This window comes from Stenella coeruleoalba, assembly GCF_951394435.1.
Source record: "Stenella coeruleoalba genome assembly, chromosome: 20".
In the NCBI taxonomy this organism is placed as follows: domain Eukaryota; kingdom Metazoa; phylum Chordata; class Mammalia; order Artiodactyla; family Delphinidae; genus Stenella; species Stenella coeruleoalba.
The window spans coordinates 44,899,404-44,906,343 of record NC_137166.1 but is presented as its reverse complement, the minus strand read 5'-3'; the positions used below and the strand labels follow the sequence as shown (position 1 = coordinate 44,906,343).

The window sequence follows — 6,940 nt, the reverse complement described above, 5'->3', positions numbered from 1 at the left end:
GAAATCTGGGAAAGAGATGTGTGGATAGACCACTCTGGGCAAAACATTTGAAGGTATTTGTGCCCTGTATAAATACCTACTAAAGGGTGACCTCAGCAGAGAGGACTTTAATAATCAAGTGGATAGGATGGCCTGTTCTGTGGATAACAGTTTCTTTTCCCAGCTACCCCCATTATCATCCAGTGGGCTTAGGAACATAGTGGTGGCAGGGATGGACATTATGCATGGGCTCAGAAACATGGACTTCCACCCCCCAGGGCCCACCTGACTGTGGCCACTGCTGGGCGCTCATTCTGCCAGCAGAGACAAGCACTGAATCCCTAATATAGCAGCATTCCCTGAGAGGTGTTCAACCAGCTACCTGGTGGCAGGTTGAGTACATTGTATCACTTACATTGTGCAAGGGGCAGCGCTTTGTCCTTATTAGAATAGAGACTTACTCTGGATACAGATTTGCCATCCCTGCATGCAGTGCTTCTGTCAAAACTGCCATCCATGGACTTACATACATACAGTGCCTTATCCACTGTCATGGTATTCCACACAGCATCACCTCTGATCAAGGAACTCCTTTCACAGTAAAATAACTGCAGCAATGGGTCCATGCTCATGCAATCCACTGGTCTTAACATGTTCTCCACCATCCTGAAGCAGCTCGCTTGATAGAATGGTGGCATGGCCTTTTGAAGACTCAGTTATAGATCCAGCTGGTGGCAGTACCTTGCAGGCTGAGTCTGGGTTCTCCAGAAGGCTGTATATGCTCTGAAGCAGAATCCAATATGTGATAGTTTCTCTAGCAGCCAGGATTCATGGATACAGGAGTCGAGGAATAGTGTGAGATAACAAAATTCAGTTGACCTTTGAACAGCCCAGGGTTTAGGGGTGCCGATACCCCGTGCCGTCAGAAATCTGCATACTGCTTTATAGTCGGCCCTCTGTATTTGTGTTTCTGCATCCGTGGATTCAACCAACTTTGGATTGTGTAGTACTGTGGTATTTATTGAAAAAAATCCATGTATAAGTGGACCCTCACAGTTCAAACCCATTCAAGGGTTAACTGTATATATGTTGGTCTCTGCCTCTAGTTCCTGGCCCAGAGCTCCTAAAACTCTGGTAATTTCCTAAGTGATAAGAACACTAGGGGCATCTCTTACTCTAATATTTTGTCCTTGACCTGGCTCCTGACAAAGGGCTGTTGAAATCCTTGTAATTTCCTGGGTGATAGGAGTATCTTCTGTTCTAATGAGGCAACTCTGGGTGGGCTCCTTGATGGTCCTTGGATGAGGGCTGGTCTCCAGAAAGACTGAGGAGGCATGATTAGAACGTTGGAATTTTCAACCCTGCTCACCTTTCTCTTGAGAAGGGAGAATAGCTGGAAATGGGGTTAATGATCCATCATGCCTCCATGAAGAAACCTCCATAAAAATCCCCAAAATACAGGGTTCAAAGAACTTCCAGGCTGGTGACCACATCCACACTGGGAGGGTGACACCCAAATTCCACAAGGACAGAAGCTCCTGTGCTTGGCACCTCCCACACCTTACCCTGTGTTTCTCTTCATCTGGCCGTTCATCTGTATCCTTTTATCACATCCTTCAGTAAACTGGTAAATGTAAGTGCTTTCTTGAGTTCCATGAGCTGCTCTAGCAAATTACCTGAACCTGAGGAGGGGGTCGTGGGAACCTTGAATTTGTAGCCAAATCAGACAGAAGCTGTAACATGGGGACCTACTACTTGTAATTGGCATCTGAAGTGGTGAGCAGCCTTGTGGGACTGAGCCCTTAACCTGTGTGTCTGACACTAAATTGTAGGACACCCAGCTGACCCCCCCCACCCCGCCATGCACCGCGGCCCCACCCCCGACATTCGGCGACCAGAAGTGAAGTGTTCTGTGTGAATAGTAAAGAAGACGCACAAGGAAGAAACACAGGGAAGAACTGTGGGTTTTCCTTTACAGGTGGAAATGGTAGTGGTAAAACTATTACCCCTAGTATCAAAATTTTTGCTTCCCATTCCCATGACTTTATGCACTTCTGGGTTAGAGGTTTTAGTTCCAGAAGGAAGACTGCTTCCAGCAGGTGGCACAGTAATGATTCCAGTGAATTGGATGTTCAGACTGCCACCTGGCCACCTTGGTCTCATACCTCTGAATCAACAGGCAAAGGAGAGTTACGGTGTTGGCTAGGATGATCGATCCTGACTACTGAGGGGAAATTGGACTACTATCCCACAATGGAGGTAAGGAAGAATACATCTGGAATACAAGAGATCACTTAGGGCATCTCTTATCACCATGGCCCTGTGACTAAGGTCAGTGGAAAACAACAACCCAATCCGGGCAGGACTACCAATGATCCAGACCCTGCAGGAATGAAAATTTGTGTCACTCCACCAGGTAAAGAAGCATAATCATGTGACCAGTTACAGAAATGAGGACTGTAATTGTCATGAGTATTCCTCCTTGTTTTGTTATGAACCTGTTTGTTTATGCTTATATTCTTTTCTTTCTTGATCCCATACCTTGTAACTTTACATCACAGTATTCAAGTATTGACTTTATATCATAGTATTTAACGTTGTTAATTTTACATCATCATATTTAAATTACAGGGTACCTAGAAGAAGTGTAAAGATCACCCAAGGACTTTGCATCCTCTTCTGGGAAAAATTTACTGAGTTTTCAGTTGTACCCAGAATAGCTGTATCATGTTAGGTGAAATTATGACCTTGTTATTGTTTTTATTTGGAGATTAAGTATGGTTTAAGGAGAGCGGTATGAGTGCCGATTTGACAGTGTGCATTTGTAAGAGTTAAATTTATGTGTCAGCTCGGCTGGATCAGAGGATGCCCAGATACCGAGCTAAACATTATTTCTGGGTGTGTCAGGATGTTTCCGAATGAGATCAGCATCTGAATCAGTGAGCTTGGTAAAGTGAGTTTGCCCTCTTCTATGTGGGTGGGCATTATTCAATCTGCTGAGGGCCTGAATAGAACAAAAATGCAGAGGAAAGAGGAATTCTCCCCTCCCCTATTTTCTGAGCTGAGACATCTCACCTCATCTTCTGCCCTCAGACTGGGGTTTATTTACATCATTGGCTCCTCTCATTCTCAGGCCTTTGGGCTGTTGACTGAATTACACCACTGGCTTTTCTGGGTCTCCATTTTGCAGATGGCAGATCGTGGGATTTCTCAGCCTCCATAATCATATAAGCCAATTCCTTAAAACAAATCTCCTTTGATACCATATTGGTACTGTTTCTCTGAAGAACCCTAATACAGGCCTGGAGATTTCTTCTTCTGAAGATGGTAAATTATGGATTTAATTAATAGTTATCAGACTATTCGTCTGGATGAGTTTTCATAGTTTAAAATCCATGTCAGATAATTCCAATATCTGTGTTAACTTCCTGTTGATACCTGTTGATTATGTTTTATCATCCACTTTGAGATTTTCCCTAGTTCTTGATACGCGTGTGTGTGTGTGTGTAATTATTGTATCCTGGATATTTGGGGTTTTATTTTATGAGTCTCTATTTCACACTTAAATCAAGTTCCTAGTTACTGCAAGGTCAGGGTAGTAGACAGGCTCCATGTACACGTAGCATTTGAAGTTGTCCACCAGCTGGGAGGAAGACATAGGCAGGTTATTCCTGGGACAGATTGGCAGTCAGGATTCTGCTCAAAACTCACAGCCTTAGCAGATTTCCATAGACTGTGTCATGGAGCTGCCTCATTATTGCTGGCAGAGGGTGGTGACCGTTTTAGCCATCTGGCACATCTTCCACGAATGATAGCATCTGCTTGTATCAAAAAGTACAAAAGGTCTTTATCTTGTATATTGTGATTCTTTTTGGCTAGGAATGGAAAGTGAGAATTTCAATTTTATCGAAATACCAGTAAGATCTCTAAATTAGCGTAACCCAATATTGATGGGAACCAAAATTTGTGGTGAGCCACAGAATATCTAGTCTGACTTCCTTCTACCCTTGCTACCTGAACCTATCCATGTATAAAAGTTTATTGGAGAAATAGTACCATGTACTGATCTCTGGTTCAAGTAAATACATTTTACAGGATAGTGCCCCAACATCACATGGTATTCCTCTTAGCTGACAACATAATTGACTCTTTAGTAGTTCTTTCCACCATTGTATAATATCAGTTAATTGAGGAGATGTATACCTAAACCTAGTGAATCCATGGATTTTAGCTCATTGATTCACTTTTTCTGTACAGTAAGTTCCATCGTCAAAATCAGTGTTGAGTGGGATAATATGATGAACAATACATTCAGTTTTGTGGAATTATAAGTGAGATAAGGCAAACCTAATTCAAGAATAAGTGCCCAGTCCACTTCTTTGAAGGCTGTTTTTATGTAGTATAGAATTCTGGTTTGACATTTATACAGCATATTGAAGACATCACTTAATGTTTTTTTTTTTTTTTGGTTTTGTTTTGTTTTGTTTTTTTTGGTCCACACCCCGTGGCATGTGGAATCTTATTTCCCCTACCCAGGGATCGAACCTGTGCCCCCTGCAGTGGAAGCACAGTCTTAACCACTGGATCGCCAGGGAAGTCCCAGATTACTTAATTGTTACGGCTTTAGTTTTGTTGATTTGGAGAAGTCAGTTCTCAGTCTTAGTGTTACTTCTCACTACTTTTTTTTTTTTTTTTTTTTTTTTTTGCTCTTTTCAGTTTATTGCATGAAGGAGTTACACTAGTCCAAGTTAAAAGCAGACCCCAGATGGTTACATTATACAAGCTGTGAGGTTTTTAAACTTGTGACAAGGGCCAGAAGGGAAATTCTACACATTGCAAGGAAATCCTCACTTAAGCTTCAGTGAGCCAAACGCACTTAAAACCCATGAACTGGTCGTCCGTAGCCAGTCCAATCTCTACAAGGAACTGGCATATGTTCTTGCACTTTTCACCCTGTAGCTGAATTACTTCTCTATATTCTGGATGCTCAATTACAGTACCATTTCAGGCAAATTTCTTCCTAAATGCCTTCACTAGTTTCTTTTTATCGTAATCAGCGATCCCTTGGACTGTAGTAAGGGTCTTCCTGCCGGTTCTCCGTTGAATTCTTTTATCAATATAATCCCCAGTGCCGGCAGGAAGCAGATCATCTCCCTTACTTGCATCAGCAAAGGGGTCGAAAGAGTGGAGGTTCTGGATAGCAGACATACGATACAATTCCTTTTCCTCTGTGGAAACGGCCTGCGGAAGGCCGCGGCTGGAGAAAGCGGGCGCGGAGGACTGAGTGTCGGGAAGCGAGGGGGCTCGAGGGGGAGGCTGCTTAGTCCATGGCAGCGGCTTAGTGATTCCTTACTACTTTTTTTTTTTAACTTATTTTATTTTTGACTGCGTTGGGTCTTCGTTGCTGCGTGCCGGCTTTCTGTAGTTGCAGTGAGTGGGGGCTACTCTTCGTTGCGGTGTGCGGGCTTCTCATTGCGGTGGCTTCTCTTGTTGCGGAGCATGGGCTCTAGGTGCGCGGACTTCAGTAGTTGTGGCTCACGGGCTCTAAAGTACAGGCTCAGTAGTTGTGGCACAGGAGCTTAGTTGCTTCACGGCATGTGGGATCTTCCCAGATCAGGGCTTGAACCCGTGTCCCCTGCATTGGCAGGTGGATTCTTAGCCGCTGCACCACCAGGGAAGCCCCATTCACTACTTTTTATGATTTCCTTTTTCTTTGGTTTTTCAACAGAGTTTTCTTTGTATTTATTCTTCTTGGCCTTTTGACAGCTTCTTTGAACTATGGCCTGATGGATTTAGTTTGGGACATTTTTCAGCTAATATTTTTTCAAATATTCTTCTGCCCCTTTTCTCCCTCTGCGTCTTCAATTGTGTGTGTTTAAAACCTGTTCATTGTATTTTACTTAGCCCTAAATTATTATCTCCATTTTAAAGTAAGATGATGAAATTGGCCCCCAAAACTAAATTGTCCAAGGGCACATGGTTATTGTGATAGCTGAGATTCACATCTGAGAAGTTTGACAAAGCCCATTAAAAAAATTATGATTGAATATCACCTCTCAATGTCATGCATTTTTTAATGCCTTCCATCTCAGTACTTCATCAGGAATATGATGAATTAACAGATCTGTGGAATATGCCATCACTATTGATGGCATAATATATCACCTTACTGGTGATAATAATTTATTTAATCTTTTATTAGGTATTTACGTTTCTAACTTGTGCTTATTGTACATCATTCTTTGATATACATCCTTGTGCATGTATCACTGTGCATTTTATAACTCTTTCCCAATGACAGTTTCCTAGAAGTTATATTTCTGAATGACTATCAGGTATTTAGTAATTGCTAACAATATGGCAGGCCCTGGGCTAGTGTTTGAAGATTAGCATTAAAAGTGTAGTTGCTATCCTTCAGATCTTTATAATTGAGCAAGAAAAATGTAATCCTTACAGGAATAAATCTAAAGTAGGGGGTGATAAAGGCCTCTAGACTAAATTAAGATGATATACCTCTGAAGATATAGATGGAAGACATTCTAGCAAGCTGAAAATTATTTTGAATTCATGGACTCTCTGGAAATGAATGGATTCATGCAGCAAGCTACACGTCTTTTACATTTTGTATTACACTGATGTTAGATGCAAAGTGAGATTATTAGTATAAGATGTTTCAGCAGCTTTTGAAGAACATTACGGCTAGAAGATCAGGAAGATATGAAGAAAAACAGCAATGAGACTTAATCAATACATTCATTACTTAGGAACTTCTAGCCATACTTTTCTACCCAGTAATCCAACATAGTTATACTTAGGAAACATAGATTTGTTCAGATATGTATTTGGAACACGAAGGGGTAAAGAAAAGTCATTCAGCATAAATACACTAGCTCTTATAAGAGTATCTTTAACTTTTCTACGAAATCAAGAGAAAGATATACTATCCTATGATCCTTAATGC

At 41.7% G+C, this 6,940-nt stretch overlaps 1 pseudogene across 1 annotated transcript; it reads right to left on the bottom strand.

The window, feature by feature from the left end:
- Positions 1 to 3,915: 3,915 nt before the first annotated feature.
- LOC307178978 (eukaryotic translation initiation factor 1-like) lies at positions 3,916 to 5,599 on the bottom strand (annotated as a pseudogene). Its single transcript has one exon. The product of its transcript is annotated as a eukaryotic translation initiation factor 1-like (transcript).
- Positions 5,600 to 6,940: the final 1,341 nt, after the last annotated feature.